Source organism: Ovis aries, chromosome 7 (assembly GCF_016772045.2).
Source record: "Ovis aries strain OAR_USU_Benz2616 breed Rambouillet chromosome 7, ARS-UI_Ramb_v3.0, whole genome shotgun sequence".
NCBI classification, from domain to species: Eukaryota; Metazoa; Chordata; class Mammalia; order Artiodactyla; family Bovidae; genus Ovis; species Ovis aries.
In genome coordinates, this window is record NC_056060.1 from 48,819,251 (window position 1) to 48,839,086 (window position 19,836).

Below are 19,836 nucleotides of genomic sequence, written 5' to 3' on the forward strand. Positions count from 1 at the left end.
GTGAAATTGTCTAGGAGTTTCAACAATGGGGAAACTAAGGCAGGCTCAACATGATGGATCTGGAAGAATGCAGCAGAGTTTGGTGTTACCCTTGATGGAGGTACAGGGAACCCTGGGCTTCCCAGAGGGCACAGCAGTAAAGAATCTACCTGCCAATGCAGGAGGCTCAAGAGACACAGGTTCCATCCCTGGGTCAGGAAGATCCCCTGGAGTAGGAAATGACGACCCACTCCAGTATTCTTGCCTGGAGAATCCCATGGACAGAGGAGCCTGGCAGGCTACTCTGAGAAAGACTGCAAAGAGTCAGACACAGCCCAGTGTACACACACACCCAACAAGAGGGTCAGAGGAAGGTCCAGACAGCAGAGATCCAACCATTTGATGCTGAGTTTACAAACTAGCAAATGCATCCTTTTACTTATATCATTAGGGTGGTATTCATCCCTAGTATCTGTCAGTTTTGTCCTCTCATTAACTATAAGCTCCTGAAAACATATTCGTTCTCTCTCACTTCCTAGTACAGTAGGTATTAGCAGAATTCTAAGGCTGCCCAGAAGAGAAAGTTTGCATGTGGTCAGAGGGAGCAAGGGGAGCCCCAGTGACTGACTAAGGAGAAGGGGCCATGACTCAGAGACAGAGGAAATAAAAAGAGATAACCAAGCCAAGTTAATATGTTATCAGATAGGTAGAACTGGAGTCTGAGAGAGAGAGAAGGTGCTGAGGAAGGTGGGATGTAGGTACTTTAACCCCTAACCTCATTCAATGTTCGGTATCAGTAGGCTCTTGGAGAAGATGGACTATGGTCTCTAGCCACAGAGAAGTGGTTCAGAGACCCAGCGTGATCATCTTTGTCTCCAATCAGGGATGTAGAACACAACTCAGGCTCAGCTAAGGTTGCCTGGCTGAGGGCACTCTCCAGTCCCACGCAAAACTCTCCCGTCCCCTGGACACACTCCACACTTCTAAAGAAAAAAGATTCAAGAAAGAAAAGAAAAAAAGGAAGAAGGAAAAAAAAAAAAAAACAACACCCCCCAGAACTCAGTAAGAACTTGCTCGCTAAATGCAGAGGAAACTTCTGAAGAAAAGGAAACAATCTCCTCAGGCAAACTAACCAGACTCTCCCTGCTCCTCCCATTCCCAAGGTGGATCACTTGCTAAGTCATAAAGGAAGCCCCTTTTCCTCACTCTCTGCCCTCACTTTTGGGTGATGCTCCGCTTTCTACCAAGGCCAGGGTTCCTGCTTCTCAGCACCACAGATGGAAGGGCAGCCATGGCCAGGCTTTTTCTATGCCACCCCAACTCCCCCTCCATGAACACATCAAGACACACTTGTTCGTCCTCATCGCGGTGTCCTGATCCCAAGGGCAAGGACCATTTCTGACTCAGCTCTGCCTCCTTATAGCAGCTAGTGCAAGAACCTGCAAATGACAGATACACCAGAAATGTTTCCTGAATTGAACAGCTTCCTTGGTGTCCCTTGAAGGTCCTCTAAGTACTGGAGTCATGAAACCAAGGCTTACTAATAATTACTGGACTTGATGGATAGAGGCACCCTCCAACTGTACGCAAAAATACGATACCACAGAGTTGAAGCCAACTGAAATCCAAATAGCAATTTTGCTTAAGAAACTTCCTCAGAAGAAATCTTCCAAAACTGAAATTTAAAGGCATATTAATTTGAGATTATGTTACCTCCTACTGAGTCATTATAAAGTCACCTTTTAAAGGGAACCCGTAACAAATGACATATACAATGACACTGTTTTATTCGCTCACTGCATTTAACACTGAGGAAGCTGCTAACATTTCAGTATTAGAGATACTAAGTGGATTAAGACAATCCCTACTCTCAAGCTGAATATTCATTGGAAGGACTGATGCTGAAGCTGAAGCTCCAATACTGGTCACCTGATGCCAAGAGCTGCCTCACTGGAAAAGAACCTGATGCTGGGAAAGAGTGAGGGCAGGAGGAGAAGGGACGACAGAGGATGAGATGGTTGGATGGCATCGCTGACTCAATGGACATAAGTTTGAGCAAGCTCCAGGGGATGGTGAAGGACAGGGAAGCCTGGAGTGCTACAGTGGGGTCACAGAGTCAGAAATGACTTAGCTACTGAACAACAGCTCAAGCTGTTTATAGTCCTGTGTGGGAGAAATGTTTGAAAATATACTATAATGCCATGTATAAGTGCAAAAAAGGATATGTATTGGATATAATGGAGGACCAGAGTTTGAAACTAAAAAAGAAATGGTTAGAAGTACAAGTGCAAACAAATTAATGTAGGTTTTAATGAAATCTAGAAAAAGAAAATTAAGAATTTGTCTGAATGCCTCCCGCATTGTTTCAGGAAGGATCTTGGCTAATTGTTACGAGAGGAACAGATATCATGGATTAAAGAAAACATCCCGTTATGGAAGTCATTTGGAAAAAGAATGTTAGATCCCTACCCTACACTATAAACATAAATAAACTAAAGATTAAAACCAAAAGGAGAAAACAGTTCTAAAATTTCAGGAAATATACAGAATAACGATACTTAGGTTGGGAAAGTATTTTAACTATTATACCAAAACCTGAAAATTATAAACAAAAAAGAAACAGATTTGACTGTGAAAAAATCATAAGCAAAAATACAATTTAAAGTGTAAAATGGGCTTCTAGGAAAGCTCCTTAAAATGGAGAGGCTAAGCCCTTCTTTCCTTTCTTTTTATTATCATGAAAGCAGATGTAATGGTTGGAGCTCTGGCAGCTTCTTAGGACCTGGAGGCAACATTCAGGAAGGGAGCCATCAAGCCACTTCACTAGTTCTAGACTGCCTACTTCTAGGCTTCATTTATATGAGAAAGAATTTTCTGTCTTATGTGGCCACTATTTTTTCAGGTCTCTGACATGAATCACAAATTCTTAGCCCATACGGAAGCTGTTTCCTAACTCAGGGACATTTAGAAACATAGATATGAAACAGGCCTAGGTTTCAGGGGAGTGAAAAGAAGTTCTGAAACCTGCAAAGTACAGAACAGGAGCTCTAATTTCTGTACTCTCTACCACCACCTCTCCCATCCCTATAACACCACCACCATTATTTGTTTCTTATTTGAAAACACATTTCAGAAAAATGTCTGGAAGGGAATGTACTAAAATATTAACCATGGTATTCTGGGTTGTGTGATTGTGGCTGGTTTTCAGTTTCCCCTTTTTGTCTCATCAGTTTTCTAATTTATCTAGCATGCACAGGCATTATATTTTTTTAATTTTTTTAAAAAAAGCTATTTTAGAATCATCTTAGGAAGCAAAACAAAATAGTGCTCTCCATTCTTTAATAATACAATAGCCACAATATGGAAGCAATCTAATGTCCATTGATAGAGGAATGAATAAAGAAGATGTGGTATCTTTATACAATGGAATATTACTTAGCCACAAAAAAAAACACAAAATAATGCCATTTGCAGCAACATGGATAGCCCTAGACATTATCTCACTAAGTGAAAAATGTCAGAGAAAAACAAATGCCATATGATATCACATATATGTAGAATCTGAAATATGATACAAATGAACTTGTTTACAAAACAAACAGTCTAACAAAGGGAAAACAAATGTATGGTTACAAAGGAGGAAAGGGGCTAGGGGAGAGATAAATTGGGAATTTGGGATCAGCAGACACAAATGTCTATGTATAGAATAAACAACAAGGTCCTACTGTATAGCACAAGGAACCATATTCCATATCCTGTAATAAATAAAAAAGAATATGAAAAGAAATATATATATATATGAATCACTTTGCTATATACCAGAAATTAACATAGTATTTTAAATCAACTATAGTTCAATTAAAAAAAATCATGCTGTCTTTGATTGCAGAAGTCAAACATGATGCTTTTTCTTTATTTTACCTCTTTGCAGGTCTGTGTGAACAGATCTAGTCTTTATTGGAGGGGGGCGCCGTTCGTAATGTAGGATTGTGTGTATGTGCGTGTATTTAAGTCTAGCTGGATACTAATAGAAAATATCTTCTTAATAAATGTAAAATTGGAAGTTCTAATGAGAACCTAAATAAAATAATTGAAACACTTGCACCACCAAACACAAAGTGCCACTTCACGTACTCATATGATCTTTTAAAGGAAAATGACCACCGTGCCAACTAATGTGGAAATATAAAAATGGATTAAATGACAAAACAACACATATCTTGGTTCTAGTTTCTTGAGCTTAAAAAACAAAATAGAAATAAGAAAACTACTGACTCCTCATGCCATCCTTTTGGAGAGCACAAAAATAAAGTATTCCTAGGATGCGAGCCTCTCTAGGCTATTGGGGCCCATAAGGTCATATCTACAGTATACACTGTGGTCCCCTAGAAGGTTTCGGGTGTGTGGTTATGGTCATCACCGTCTTTCAGTCATAGACTGTTGCAACAACATGCTGGGCCCTGGGTGGAGAGCAGAGGAAAGGGAGGAGGAGGAGTGCCGGCGTGTAGGAACCAGTGGTGTCTGTGACTTCTCCCCCACCTACACCTGCTGGTCTGATTCCTGAGCAACTGGGAGGACAGACAGACTGAACTTGGTCCTGGGTACCAAGGCTTCAAATACTGTAGTTCCAGCTCATGGGAGACTAGCTTTGTCTTTTTTTTTCCTTTGTTACTTTTTTCGAACTGAAGTATGATTGATTGTTAGGGTCGTATTAGTTTCAGGTGTACAGCGCAGTGACTCGGTTATGTATGTATATGTATATACAGTGACTCAAACAGTAGAGAATTTGCCTGCAGTTCAGGAGACCCAGTTTGATCCCTGGGTCGGGAAGATCCCCTGGAGAAGGGAATGGCCACCCACTCCAGTATTCTTGCCTGGAGAATCCCGTGGAAAAAGGGAACGGGTGGGCTCTAGTTCATGAGGTTGCAAAGAGTTGGACACAGCTGAGCGACTTTCACTCATATATATATATATATAAATATATATATATATATTCCTTTTCAGATTCTTTTCCCTTATAGGTTATTATAGAGTATTAAGTACAAGCATTGTCTTTGCCCTGGACAGTAAAGCTGGGCAGCTGCAGCCCACGTCCGGCCTGGGTACGCTTTCCATGGTTGACAGTGGACAGGAGCCCATGGTGGAATGGGTGTGGAATTCAAGGATTCAAAACAGAAATTGGACCTCTTTCTCCTTGGGAAGCTCCCAGACCCTCTCCCTGCCTCCGTTATCTATCCATACCAACAGGCATGCACTGGTAAACAGGTGCCATGCAAATATAATACAATCATGGAGGAGCTCACAGTTTAGCAGGGAAGAGCAATCAACAATCAGGGACAATTACATTTGGAAAGTACCAAGGATACTCGTACCAAGTAGACTGAAAGCTCTGCGGGAAAGTGGGATCCCTGGAAGACATCCTGAAGGAGGTAGCCTTTAGGCTCATACTGGATGAGTGCACAGATATGTCAGGCAAAGAGTAGGGTTAGAGGAAACAGTCAGGCTGAAGGTTCAACTTAGTTGCCTTATCCTCAAGAGAACAATAGCATTCCTCACCCTAGCATGAGATCAAGAATTTCTCCCGCTTTACATTCAGTTCCTGGAAATAACCACTTCTCGCTCAGCTCTGGACTTTGACCCAGTTTATTGCCTCCACCCAGAGGGAAAGGCCACCCCTGCCACCTCTAGGCCTCAGCTTGGTTGTGACCCCCTGCTTCCTTGTTCTCTTAAGATCCTGAAACATTACTTCATCATAGCATTTCCCAACACTTTCTCCACAATGTCATAAATTCCTTCAGTTACAAGGACCATGCTTTCTGGTCCACCTCTTAATCCCTGAAGGCTTGCAAATAATAAGCAACATAGACTGAAACATATTGTGTTCCAGGCATGGTCTCAAGCCCTTTACATTTAATTCTCACAACAAATCCTGTAAGGCAGAGAGACACTGAATAACTTACTCAAGGCTACACGACTAGCAGGTGGCAGGGTCAGAATTTGTAGCCTGGGGTCTGACCTGACAACCACTCCCTTATCTGCACTTCACTGACCACACTAGGAAAACAATTCCTAGCCAGGCTGCTGCTTCTGGAGCAATTCCAGCTTGGCCTCTGCCCCTCCCTAACTGAGAAACCATCAGAACGCAGGCTTTACCTTCATTGGGCCTCAGTTTCTCCACTCACAGTGGAAGCTAGAGTAGATCATGTCTAAGGGGAGAAATTAACCTGCCCAAGAAGAGCACCATGTGATGGGTTCACACTCAGGCAATCAGTTTCAGAGTCAGTTTACTTAACCTCACTCTCACTGCCTCAGGGGCACAACAAACATTTGTGGAATTAGTGAGTGACCAGGTGGTTGAATGGCTGAAACCTGCCCTTCTCTGAAGGGAGGGAGGATCTCTGAATCCATCCAGAAATCTAATGATTGACTCATAGTAGGAAACTTCTAGAAAAATGCATATCAACAGCAGTAAACATATATTATTATTATTATTGTCGTCCGTGTGCATGCTCAGTTGTATCCAACTCTTTGTGACCCTATGAACTGCAACCTTCCAGGCTCCTGTGTCCATGGGATTTCCCAGGCAAGAGTACTGAAGGGGGTTGCCTTTTCCCCCTCCAGGATATCTTCCCGACCCTGGGACTGAACCCATCTCTCTTGCTTCTCCTCTGTTGGCAGGTGAATTCTTTACCACTGAGTCACCTGGGAAACCAATATTATAATGATGATGATGCAAAAAGAGGGTTCTCTTTTATCTGCCCTTTTGAATCTTGCTTTTTTCTCTTCACAATACACACTGAAAGTCATTCACTGTCCATACATTTTTGTCAATGTAAATGAAGTTATTCCTAATGTATTTCCAATTATAAAAATTGCTACATTAAAAATTAGTTTTGTATATTTGTTCAGTTATTTTTATTGACTAAATTACTAAAAGAATAATTTCTAGGTCAAAGATTATACAGCTTTAAAATTGTCTAAATTGGCACTACCCAAAATGTTTTACCCACTTTAACCACAAAAGTAATTGTTTCCCCTCAGCATCCCTGGATATTATCTTTCTTTTTTGTCTTTTCCTCAATCAGAAGATGACAAATGCTATCCCACTATGATTTTTGTCTACTTTTCTTTGATTATTAGTGAGCTTGGGCTTCTTTTCCTGTTCTTGAACATTTGCTTTTTCTCTTGGCAGCGCTATGAGTCTTGCAGGATCTTAGTTCCCCAACCAGGGGTTGAACCCAGGCCCTAGCAGTGACAGTGCTAAGTACTAACCACTAGATGACCAGGGAAGTCCCTGTATTTCTTCTTATATTTCTTTCCTGTGGATTTTTTCTGTCCCTTTTTCTATAGGGCTGTTAGTTTCTCTAACTGATTTGTAAGAGCTCTTTGAATTTATCAGTTATTTATCCTTTGTTCTGGTTTTAGAGGTATTTCCTCCCAATGTGTTGTTTGACTTTGACTGTGTTTTATGGGGTTCTTTCCAACGGTCAACATTGATGTATTGAAGTTTGGAATCATCTTAAATGTGGTTAAATGTATCTATACTTTCGCTTTGGCTTCTGAAATTCATATAATACATAGAATGCTCACTTCTACTCCAGGGCCATACAACTATTCACTCACATTTTCTTTAAAAAAAAATTGTGATTTTTAACATTTAAATTTTGGATTCCTCTGGAATATATTTTGATGTATGGAATGAAATAGGCAAGGTAATGATTATAATAGGATCAAACAACTATGCTTTGAAATAAAGCAAATGCCAAGCACCAATGAATGGAGGGAGGGGGCCTGGGCACCTGAGAACACAGTGCTGCCTGAATGGGGGTCACTAAGCTCTACAAACACATTCAGCTGTGATTACATAAACCCCAGGTCATACTTTTGAAAACCCACACAGTGCTGGTGATTTTGTGAGGAATATCAGAACCTGAATAAAGAAAGAGAAAGCAAACAAACTAAATCTTAATTGGTACTCTAAAACTGGATTTTTGGTCCCTCGGATGGTAAAGAATCTGCCTACAATGAGGGAAAGGGTTTGATCCCCGGGTCAGGAAGATCCCTTGGAGAAGGGAATGGCTACCCACTCCAGTATTCTTGCCTAGAGAATTCCATGGACAGAGGAGCCTGGCGGGCTACATTCCATGGGCTCACAAAGAATCAGACACAACTGAGCCACATACACACCACATGAAATTTTATTACCTCTATTAGGAAGCATTTAATCTGGCTACATTCTGAGTGACACAGCTCAAGTATTAAATACGATACTCTAGTGGGGCTCTAATCACAACCCTGATTGAGGAAGGAAAAGTGGATACGGTACACATTGTGATCTAGACAATTGCGCAAAGACAAACAGCATCTGACATGAAGCTGACTCAATTATACTTGTAGGGGAAAAGTTTTTTAAGGGGCTAACACACTTATCGATTCTCTGTGGGAGAAGCACAAAAAGGAGAGTTTAGAAGGTGGTGTTCGTGCAGGAAGATGAAGTAGCACTGGGAGGCCAGTGGGCTGGAAGAAAGCAGAAACAGCCAGTGGAAAGCAAACAGATTAACTACAGGAGTATCAGGAAAAACCAGCCCCACAATCCAATGAGTGGCAGAAGAAGGAAGTCAGACAGCCCTTTCTGGGGTAAAAGCAGGCAAGATACTAAAGCTCAAGGAACGCTGGTCAGGATTGCCCTGAGAAATTCTGATTGAAGCCCAAAACGCTTGAGTCAACTGGCACTCCCTTCCTCATGCCCATGAATGCAACCATTTTCTGCCCAGAAATGGAAATAGAATGGAAATGACGGGGAAAGAGGTAACACCTAGGATTTATGGAGTGCAATGGAATGACATAATGGAAAGGAAATGACAGGGGAAGAGGTAATATCTGGATTTATGCAAAAGCCAGTGTCCAGAGACCACCTCAGGACATTCAACCTGATTACTAACCTCTTCAAAATGATTTCTCTCCCTCTCTGTGTGATTTTATAATCAGCTACTGCCTGCCCATGCAGGAGACACAGGAGATGTGGGTTCAATCCCTGGGTTGGGAAGATCCCCTGGAGGAGGAAATGGCAATCTACTCCAGTATTCTTGCCTGGGAAATCCCATGGCCAGAGGAGCCTGGTGGGTTACAGTCCACAGGGTTGCAAATAGTCAGATATGACTGAAGCAACTTAGCACAGCATTTGACTTCTCTGGGTCTCCGTTTCCTCACTGTGTGGGAACCCTAACTCTAAACCGTAATCCGAACCTCTGACCCTGAATCTGAAAGACCAATTTTTTCACCGCAGCACTACTCACAAGACATGGAAATATCCATTGACAGTGAATGAACGAAGAAAATGTGGTGTGTGTGTGTGTACACAGACACAGAGACAGACAGACAGACAGACAGACACACACACACACACATATACATCAGCCATAAAAAAAGAATGAAATAATGCCATTTGCAGCAACATGGATGGACCAAGAGATCATGATACTAAGTGAAATAAGCCAGAAAGAGAAATACAGATACCATATATCACTTATACGTGGAATATAAAATACAAATCAGCATATCTATGAAACAAAAACGGACTCAGATACAGAGAACAGATTTGTGGTTGCCAAGGAGGTGGAGATGTAGGGGAAAGAAGGAATGGGAGTCTGAGATTAGCAGAGGCAAACTATCAATATCATACAAGATAAACAACAAGGTCTGACTGTACAGCCCAGGGAACTATGTTCAATAGCCTATGACAAAACATAATGGAAAAGAATGTAAATACACACATGCATATATGTGATTGAGTCACTTTGCTGTCCAATAGAAATTAACACAATATTGTACGCAACCATACTTCAACAAAATTTTTAAAAAGAAAAAGAAAAAAATTCTGTGTTTCTGCTGCCTGGAGTCTTTGTCCTGTAAGCATCATGTCAGAGGCGCGGTTCAGAAATCCTTATTTAGTGGTGGCCTTTACCAGGGATGGGAGGAAAGAGCAAAAGACTGGCAGGGAGAACTGCAGGGCAGATATGACAGGTGCTCAAGTGCATATGATGAGGGCGCAACCGGGTAGGTGGCTGGTCGACGGAACAGCCAGAGGAAAGGGTTGTGAGGGACAGGGAGCATGTAGAAGCACCGCAGGGAAAGATCTCAGAAGACTTGGAAACAAAATCCGAAAGCTAGGAGCCTTCTGACCCAAAGTTCACACTGGCAGCCCCAAGTCATGAGATTGCCAGGAAAAGTTAACCATGCTAATGCATAATTTTCCCAAAAGTTAAGAAACAACTCTTTCCAAACATACACTGAAATGCATCAAATGCTCGGCTGACTACTTACTGAAAACAGTCAGATGGGAAAGCTGGTTCCAAGAGCATTTTGAGAAACTTGCTATTATATGTGGCTTCCCTGGTGGCTCAGAGGTTAAAGCATCTGCCTGCAATGTGGGAGACCTGGGTTCTATCCCTGGGTCGGGACGATCCCCTGGAGAAGGAAATGGCAACCCACTCCAGTATTCTTGCCTGGAGAATCCCATGGACGGAGGAGGCTGGTGGGCTACAGTCCACGGGGTCGCAAAGAGTCGGACACGACTGAGTGACTTCACTCTCTTTCTTTCTACACCGTGAACTTCCAGATGTTCAAGCTGGTTTTAGAAAAGGCAGAGGAACCAGAGATCAAATTCTCAACATCAGCTGGATCATTGAAAAAGCAAGAGAGATCCAGAAAAACATCTATTTCTGCTTTATTGACTATGCCAAAGCCTTTGACTGTGTGAATCACAATAAACTCTGGAAAATTCTGAAAGAGATGGGCATACCAGAACACCTGGCCTGCCTCTTGAGAAACCTGTATGCAGGTCAGGAAGCAACAGTTAGAGCTGGACATGGAACAACAGACTGGTTCCAAATCAGAAAAGGAGTATGTCAAGGCTACATATTGTCACCCTGCTTATTTAACTTATATGCAGAGTATATCACGATAAACGCTGAGCTAGAGGAAGCACAAGCTGGCATCAAGATTGCCAAGAGAAATATCAATAACCTCAGATATGCAGATGACACCACCCTTACGGCAGAAAGTGAAGAAGAACTAAAGAGCCTCTTGATGAAAGTGAAAGAGGAGAGTGAAAAAGTTGGCAAAGATCATGGCATCCAGTCCCATCACTTCATGGCAAATAGATGGAGAAACAGTGGCTGACTTTATTTTTCTGGGCTCCAAAATCACTGCAGATGATTATTGCAGCCATGAAATTAAAAGATGCTTACTCCTTGAAAGGAAAGTTATGACCAACCTAGACAGCATATTAAAAAGCAGAGACATTACTTTGTCAACAAAGGTCCACCTAGTCAAGGCTATGGTTTTTCCAGTGGTCATGTATGGATGTGAGTTGGACTATAAAAAAAGGTGAGCACCGAAGAATTGATGCCTTTGAACTGTGGTGTTGGAGAAGACTCTTGAGAGTCCCTTGGACTGCAAGGAGATCAACCAGTCCATCCAAAAGGAGATTAGTTCTGGGTGTTCATTGGAAGGACTGATGTTGAAGCTGAAACTCCAGTACTTTGGCTACCTGATGCGAAGAGCTGACTCATTTGAAAAGACCCTGATGCTGGGAGGGATTGGGGGCATGAGGAGAAGGGGACAACAGAGGATGAGATGGTTAGATGGCATCACCGGCTCGATGGACATGGGTTTGCATGGACCCCGGGAGTTGGTAATGGATAGGAAGGCCTGGGGTGGTGCGGTTCATGAGGCTGCAAAGAGCCGGACATAACTGAGCGACTGAACTGAACTGAACTGAACAGAGGAAGGACTGATGCTGAAGCTGAAGCTTCAATACTTGGCCACCTGATACAAAGAGCTGACTCATTTGAAAAGTCCCTGATGCTGGGAAAGATTGACGGCAGGAGGAGAAGCGGACAACAGAGGATGAGATGGTTGGATGGCATCACCGACTCAATTGGTATGAGTTTGAGTAAACTCTGGGAATTGGTGATGGACAGGGAGGCCTGGCGTGCTGCAGTCCATGGGGTCGCAAAGAGTCAGACACGACTGAGTAACTGAACTGAACTGATAAAAGAAGGCTAGGGTCAAGTTCCTCTTGCAGATACACCACTGGCTAATGCCTTACAAGATAATAAAAAAATGATAACATTTGGAATCTCCCTTCTACTGGGGAGAAATTGTTTGCATCTCAACAGAGTAAGATCTGCAAATGGAGCAGCTACTTGACTGAGTCTGTGCCCTTAATTAACAGCAAATAGCCAAGTCAAATGTTCATTCTCTAAATCAGTGGTTCTCAAACAGGAGTGATGTTGCCTCTCAAGGGATATCTGGCATCATCTGGAGATGATGGCTTCTGGCCACAACTCAGCCGGGGGTGGGGGGCAGGGGGAGGGATGACATCTTGTGAGTAGAGGCTAGTGATGCTGCTAAGCATCCTACCATGCAGAGGACAAATCCCATACCAAGACGTATCCTGCGCAAAAGGTGAATAGCATGAAGGTGAGAAGTCCTGCCTCAGGTAAGTAAACTAACCCTTGGGTGAGCTCGTTGAAGAATGCCCCTGTGTTCATGTCATCACTGCAAGGGTATGCTGCCTACCTCTTCCTCTTATTCCCAAGTTCTAAATAATTTTTCTTAATGATAATTGTCAACCATCTGCCTTTGAAGTAAAGTAGACTTCTCCTTTTTACAAGTATGCCATCCAAGTATTTTTAAAAAGTTCCTACTTTACCTGAAGGACTTCAGAAAAATTCAGTGAAACAGAACAACCCTTGCCAGTTATTGAGCCTTTTGTCTTATTAAGATCTTACTACAGTTGCAACAAAGATGATGAGATTTCCCCAGGGAGCATGCAAATGCCCAGAAGTTTCTTAAAAAACAAGAATATTCAACCTCCTTGCTCCCCCCAAAAAGTGGCAACTAAAAAGATGGCTGATAGCACTGGAAGAAGCGTAGTGATACGAAGTACAACTGGGAAAAGAAAATAGAGGCTGATGACCCCACTGCTGACCCAGCCTGAGCACATCTTCTCTCCTGTTCCTACTCCAGACCCATCATTCCAAATCTTGGCCAACTCTGGGGCTGGACTTGGCAGTAACCTTAGCTTCCCCTTTGTTTCTTCCTATCTACAGGAACTCGCTCATTCAGTAAGACATTTATGGAGCAGTAATTCCCAGGCAACAAGGGCAATGAGTGCAATAGTCTTCTGGCAGATTGCTAAGCCCTCAGATTTCTCCTTGATTAGCTCTCCATCCTCACCACCCTCCTTTCTTGCCTTTAAACTCTATAGCTGCAGCCTCTTAAATTATTCCCCTGTCCCAATCTGGCCTCCCTTGTTTTCAGATTACCACCCTGAAACATAGCTTTGCCCATGCAACTCCCCTGCTGAAAACAAATACCTAACAATTTCCATTTGCTCAGGGAATGGGCTCAAAGAATAAAATCCAGACTCCTTCACTCATCATGTTTCCTTTGTACTTAACCCACCTTGCTCAAAGACACTACCACTGAAAGCACCATCCAGGGCACCTGGAAAAGATGCAGGATTCCCCATACCCATGCCTTTCTTTGACATCCTCCTTTTTGTCAACTTCCTCATCTGCAGATATCAAGATATATCAATTAACATATCTGTCATGAAAGATAATTATTTTCTGGCCCCCAAATAAATATGCCAATGTGAGATGACAATTTATGATCATCTAATCATGTCTGTAGATTAATAACACATTTTTATTAGATTTTTCTTTAAAAAATTGATTTTGCTACTTTTAAACATTCAAAGGTAGAGCTTTTAAAAACCTAAATATGAAGAGCCCTGGGATTTCTTTGGAAGGAAAGATGCTAAAGCTGAAACTCCAGTACTTTGGCCACCTCATGCAAAGAGTTGACTCACTGGAAAAAACTCTGATGCTTGGGGGGATTGGGGGCAGGAGGAGAAGGGGACGGCAGAGGATGAGATGGCTGGATGGCATTTCTGACTTGATGGGTGTGAGTCTGAGTGAACTCGGGAGTTGGTGATGGACAGGGAGTCCTGGCGTGCTGCGATTCATGGAGTTGCAAAGTGTCGGAAAGAGTTGGACACGACTGAGTGACTGAACTGAACTGAACTGAACTGAATATGAAAAGCAAGTTCTCTAGAAAGAAAGATATTCATCAAAGGAAGCAAATGATACATTCTTTTTAGAATATTTTCACAAAGAATATTTATCATTTCAATACTGCATACAAGGGAGTTCTTGGTGGGCCAAATGTAGGCCTTATCTTGAGGAAGTTAACAGACTACTAGAGAATACAGGCTGGTGTTAGACCATGTTTTAGGTGATATGATAAGGTGGTTTGGAAATAAATATGTGAGTTAGGGAGGACTTGTGAGAAAGGTCACTCCTAGGCTGAGACCTAATGTTTGTTCGTATTTTTTTTTTTCCATTTTGTTTTATAAGCAGAAGGCTTAGATACCAGGATTGTCCAGTCAAAACCTGAACCTCTTTTGGCACTTGTCACAATGTGGTAAAATAGCCAATTACTCTCTGGCCTGACACTCCACTATTTCACTCCTTTGGCCAGCCACCTTCTTATAGATAAAGCCTATATGTTATTTATTATGTATCCCCAGGATCTAGGATTGTGGCTAGTATTTATGTCCAACCAACAGACTGGAATGAAATGGATGGAATAGAAAATAAAATCATGTGGTTATATTGGTGAACAAATTCAGTCAGTGATCAATTCACCTATAATAGAAAAGAATCTGAAACAGAATGGGTATGTATGCATACCTGAATCGCATTGCTGTGCCCCTGAAACATTGTAAATCAGCTGTGTTAATCGCTCAGCTGTGGCCGACTGTTTGTGATCCCATGGACTGTAGCCCTCCAGGCTTCTCTGTCCATGGAGTTCTGCAGGCAAGGGTACTGGAGTGGATGCCATACCCTTTTCCAGGGGATCTTCACAATCCAGGGATCAAACTGGGATCTCCCACATTGCAGGCAGATTCTTTATTGTCTGAGCCACCAGGGAAGACCCCCAATCAGCTATACTTATATTAAAAAAAAATGTGATCAGTTCAGTCCAGTCATTGCCTTGACTTCCCTTTTCTCCACTGAAGTAAACCTACAAAGCCAACCCTTCCACAGGCAATTGCCACTTATAATACTCTATAGCACAGTCGGCCCAGACTGGAGAGTGGTTAAATAAACCTACATATCTACCCGTGTATATGTTAGTCACTCAGTCGTGTCTGACTCTTTACCACCCCATGGACTGTAGCCCAGCAGGCTCCTCTGATCATGGAATTCTCCAGGCAAGAATACTGGAGTGGGTTGCCATACGCTTCTCCAGTGGAGTTTCCTGACCCAGGGATCGAACTCAGGTCTCCTGCACTGCAGCCAGATTCTTTACCGTCTGAGCCACCAGGGAAGAAATGAGCAAGGAGACATAAATGTTATTTAAATACATAAATAAATATTCATTGCTGGGTGAGACAGACTGAACTCTCTTACACAACAGTTTAAAGGTATAAAAGTCTGGACGTTTAACCTTGCTGTATCATTTCAGGGAAAACTCACCGTGTTTGAAGTAATACAGCTGGCATTTGAACAACAGAGGTTTGAATTGCACCGGTCTAGCTATACACCAGAGAAGGCAATGGCAACCCACTCCAGTACTCTTGCCTGGAGAATCCCATGGACAGAGGAGCCTGGTAGGCTGCAGTCCAAGGGGTCGCTAAGAGTCGGGCACGACTAAGCGACTTCACTTTCAATTTTCACTTTCCACTTTCATGCATTGGAGAAGGAAATGGTAACCCACTCCAGTGTTCTTGCCTGGAGAATCCCGGGGACGGGGGAGCCTGGTGGGCTGCCGTCTATGGGGTCGCACAGAGTCGGACACAACTGACGCGACTTAGCAGCAGCTGCAGCAGCAACAACTATACACAGACTTTTTTCTTCAATAAATACATATTGTAGCATTCCACAGGTTGTGGTTGGTTGAATTCATAGATATGGAACTGCAGATGTGGAGGGGTGACTATAAATTTATACTTGGATTTTTGACTGCACAGAGGGTCAACTCCCTTAACTTCTGTGTGAAATGTATCAGCTTGGGCTAGTAATAATACTTAAACAGGACTGCCGAGGTTGCTTGACCAGGCAGGATCCCATTCTGTGCAGCCTGAGCCCAAGCTTCTCACAAATTCTAGGGTGCAGGACACAAAGGCATGTAAAGAAGGGGTGACAATCAGAAACACTGCGCTTGGAAGCTTGAAACTGCCTTTCATATCTTTTCCTAATCACCACCTTTCTTCAAATGTAAGATACCGTTGATTAAAAGATGCATCGCTTTTCATGAGCCACTGAGGAAAAACAAATGCTACAACAAATAAGCTAGACACAAAGCTTTCTGGTCATTTAGAATCTTTACTTTATGCTTATAGGAAGAGTTCCTTTCAACACATTTCAACACAGATGACCAGTAACCTGTGCTCTAACTTTTAGCATTGGCAGTGTAATCTTGAGGATGAAGAAGCCTGGTGTTTGGTCAGCATTTTATATTTGGCCACATTTGGAGGTTGGGTCTTAGCCCCACGGAATCACCTGTCTCTGGATATTGACCAGCTTCCGTTCAAATTCAGCAGGAAGTTCCTAACAAGTTAACAGTCAACTCCTTCATCATAGATCAGACATATCACACTGACATGTCATGGGTTTGAAATTTGTTTCAAGGAATGTTTTCATTCTTCCTACATTCGGGTACACTGCCTGACCCAGCATCAATAATAAAACACAAGTTTTTATGGCTTTATAGTTAACCTTCTTTGTTATCACTTATAAAATACTCTACTGGTATTTGTGAGAAAATTTAGGATTGTGATCATTCCACCAACAATGAACACTTATGTAAACTATGCCCCTTTTGTATGTTTTGTTTTAATGCTGCATCATAAAGGGATCTTTTTTTATTGAGATGATGATTTTATGGAAATATATATATGTATATTTTATAGGATTATATATATGTATATATACTTTATGGATGATGATTTTATGGAAATATATATATCATAGAAATGGAAATATATATGTATTGAGATGATTTTATGGGAATATATATACATACATATCCAAAAAGGCATACCTTGGAGATACTGTGGGTTCAGTTCCAGACATCATAATAAAGCAAATATTGTGATCAACAAGTCATGAGAATTTTTTGGTTTCCTAGTTCATGTAAAAGTCATGTTTACACTATACCACAGTATATTAAGTATGTAATAGCATTGTGTCTAAAAAATGTACATACCGTAGTTATTAGTTTATCACTAAAAAATTCTATCATCTGAGCCTTCAGTGATTTATCTTTTTGCTGGGGGAAGCTTTGAAATATCAACAAAACATACCACAGAGATTCAAAGTGGAAAATGCTGTTGGAAAAATGACATCAACAGACCCTTGACACAGGGTTGCCACAAACCTTCAATTTGGTTTTTAAAAATGCAGTATTTCCTGAGCACCAAAAAGCAAAGCACAATACATATGAGAGAGAGAAAGCAGACTTGAATATGTGCAGTTTACTGTATGTCAGTTATACCTCAAACATTTTAAAAAGCATTGTAAATCATCAACGGATGAATGGATAAAACAAAATGTGGTGTAAATAAATATATAATTCAGCCTAAAAAAGGAAGGAAATCTTGATACATCTATAGCACACAGCCAGCTCTTACATATGCCTGGCTCCTGGGCTTTCTGTCCGCTACCCAGGGGACGATTCTGGATCACCTGGCTCTGGTGGCCAGAAAGGTTTGTATTCCTGGGTCCCTAGAAACTAACAATTCTAGAGACAGTCCTTGACAAGGAAACACCCCAAGTGAACACTGGGCGTGATTAAAAATACAATAAGTTGCTTGGAGAATCCCAAAGCTTTGGAGACTACTGAGAGAGCTAAAGCAGGGTTTAATCTGCCACATGAGGCCCCTTCTTCAAGACTGGGGCAGATGGCTGTTTTATCTACTGCATAGAAACCAACAGAGTCAAGCAACGTGAAGAAACAGAGGACTATGTTCTGAACAAAAGAAAAAGATAGAACCGCAGGGGGGGAACCCCTGATGGGACAAAGAAAAGTAATTTACCTGATAAAGGATTCAAACTAACAGTCATAAATATACTCTGAAAAGTTGGGAGAAAAATGGATGAACACAGTGAGAACTTCAACAAAGAGATAGGAAATATAAGGCAAGAAGAAGGAAATGGGCATTCAGACCCAGAAAGTCTAGAAAATTTCAAAGAAGAGGAACCCAAAGAAACCCAAGGCACATTACAATCAAAATGTCCAAAGCTAAAGACAAGGGAAGAATCTTAAATGTGGCAAGAAAAAAAAAAACAACTCTTACATACAAAGGATTCCCCATGAGACTACCATCAGGAATTTTGCAACTAGAAAGGAATGGCACTATATAAAGTGCTGAAAGGACAAAAGACAAGAATACCCTACCTGGCAAAGATACCTTTCAGAATTGAAGGAAACATAAAGAGCTTTCCAGACAAGCAAATGCTAAAGACATCACCACCTAATTGGCTTTACAAGAAATATTAAAGGGAGCTCTTTAGGCAGAAAAACAAAGATGCTAATTAAGAACAAGAAAACTTCCGAGAGTATAAAGATAAAGGCAATTAGGCTTCCCTAGTGGCTCAGAAGGTAAAGAATCTGCCTGCAGAGCAAGAAACCCCGGGTCAATTCCTGGGTCAGGAAGATCCTCTGGAGGAGGAAATGGCAACGCACTCCAGTATTCTTGCCTGGAGAATTCCATGGATAGAGGAGCCTGGCTGGCTACAGTCTATGGGGTCACAAAGAGTCAGACAGGACTGAGGTAGTGTTTTAATCACCTTTAAGGCTAGCATGAACATTAAAAACAAAAATAATAAAATTAACTAGCTACAATGATTACTTAAGGAATATATAAGATAAAAATAGGTAAAACTGAGACATCAAAAATATAAACACTTTGAGGGGGAGTAAAGATGTGGAGTTAGAATGCATTCAAACTGAAGTTGCTGTCAACCTAAAACAGATTGTGATAAATATAAGCTGTTATATGTAAGTCTCATGGTAACCATAGAGCAAAAAACCTATATTATTGGGTGGGCCAACATGGTTAATATGTCCTGTGTGAAAGAACTGTTGACCTGAAACTATTTCACATAGTCCTTCAAGACCCGGTTCAGTCTCTTTCATGCCGTGTGCATTTAATACACATTAATCAAATGAAAAAAAAATGAGAATTTGTTAACATTGCAAGGATAAAATGTTACACTACCAGCTTCATTTTATCTAAAATTTTGATCAGTTTTCAAATTCAGTACCACAAAGAGTTATTAACAGCTTCAGGGTGTGTGTTTCTGCCTTTAATTTCTGATGCTTAACGCTAGATAAATACAGTGTACATTCTATTATTCTTTTCATAAAGATACCCAAATCAGTACAGACGACTCTTCACAGCGTCCCTGCTACTCACGCTTATGTTTTCCTGGAAGCTAGAGAAGAAAGTTACGCTTGAAGGGAATAAATCATTCCTTCTACCACAACACAGAGTGGTAAATGGCTACAGAAAGCAAGATAAACTTCTAGAAACACAATCAATTCTTAACGACTTTTTTGGCTAACACTGGAATCTTTTTCAAATACACGTTAACTGCTTTTTCAAAGAGCCATTTAAAGTTTGCCAAGGTAGAATTATAAGATCCATTTTTCCCTTCCTTGAGGTAAATCACAAAGTCCCTTTGTCTTGCCTTGATGTCACGTGATCCTCTCTGTGGACACAGGGCAACACTCAAAAGGGATCTTAGGTCATAATCATCAATAAAATACATTCTG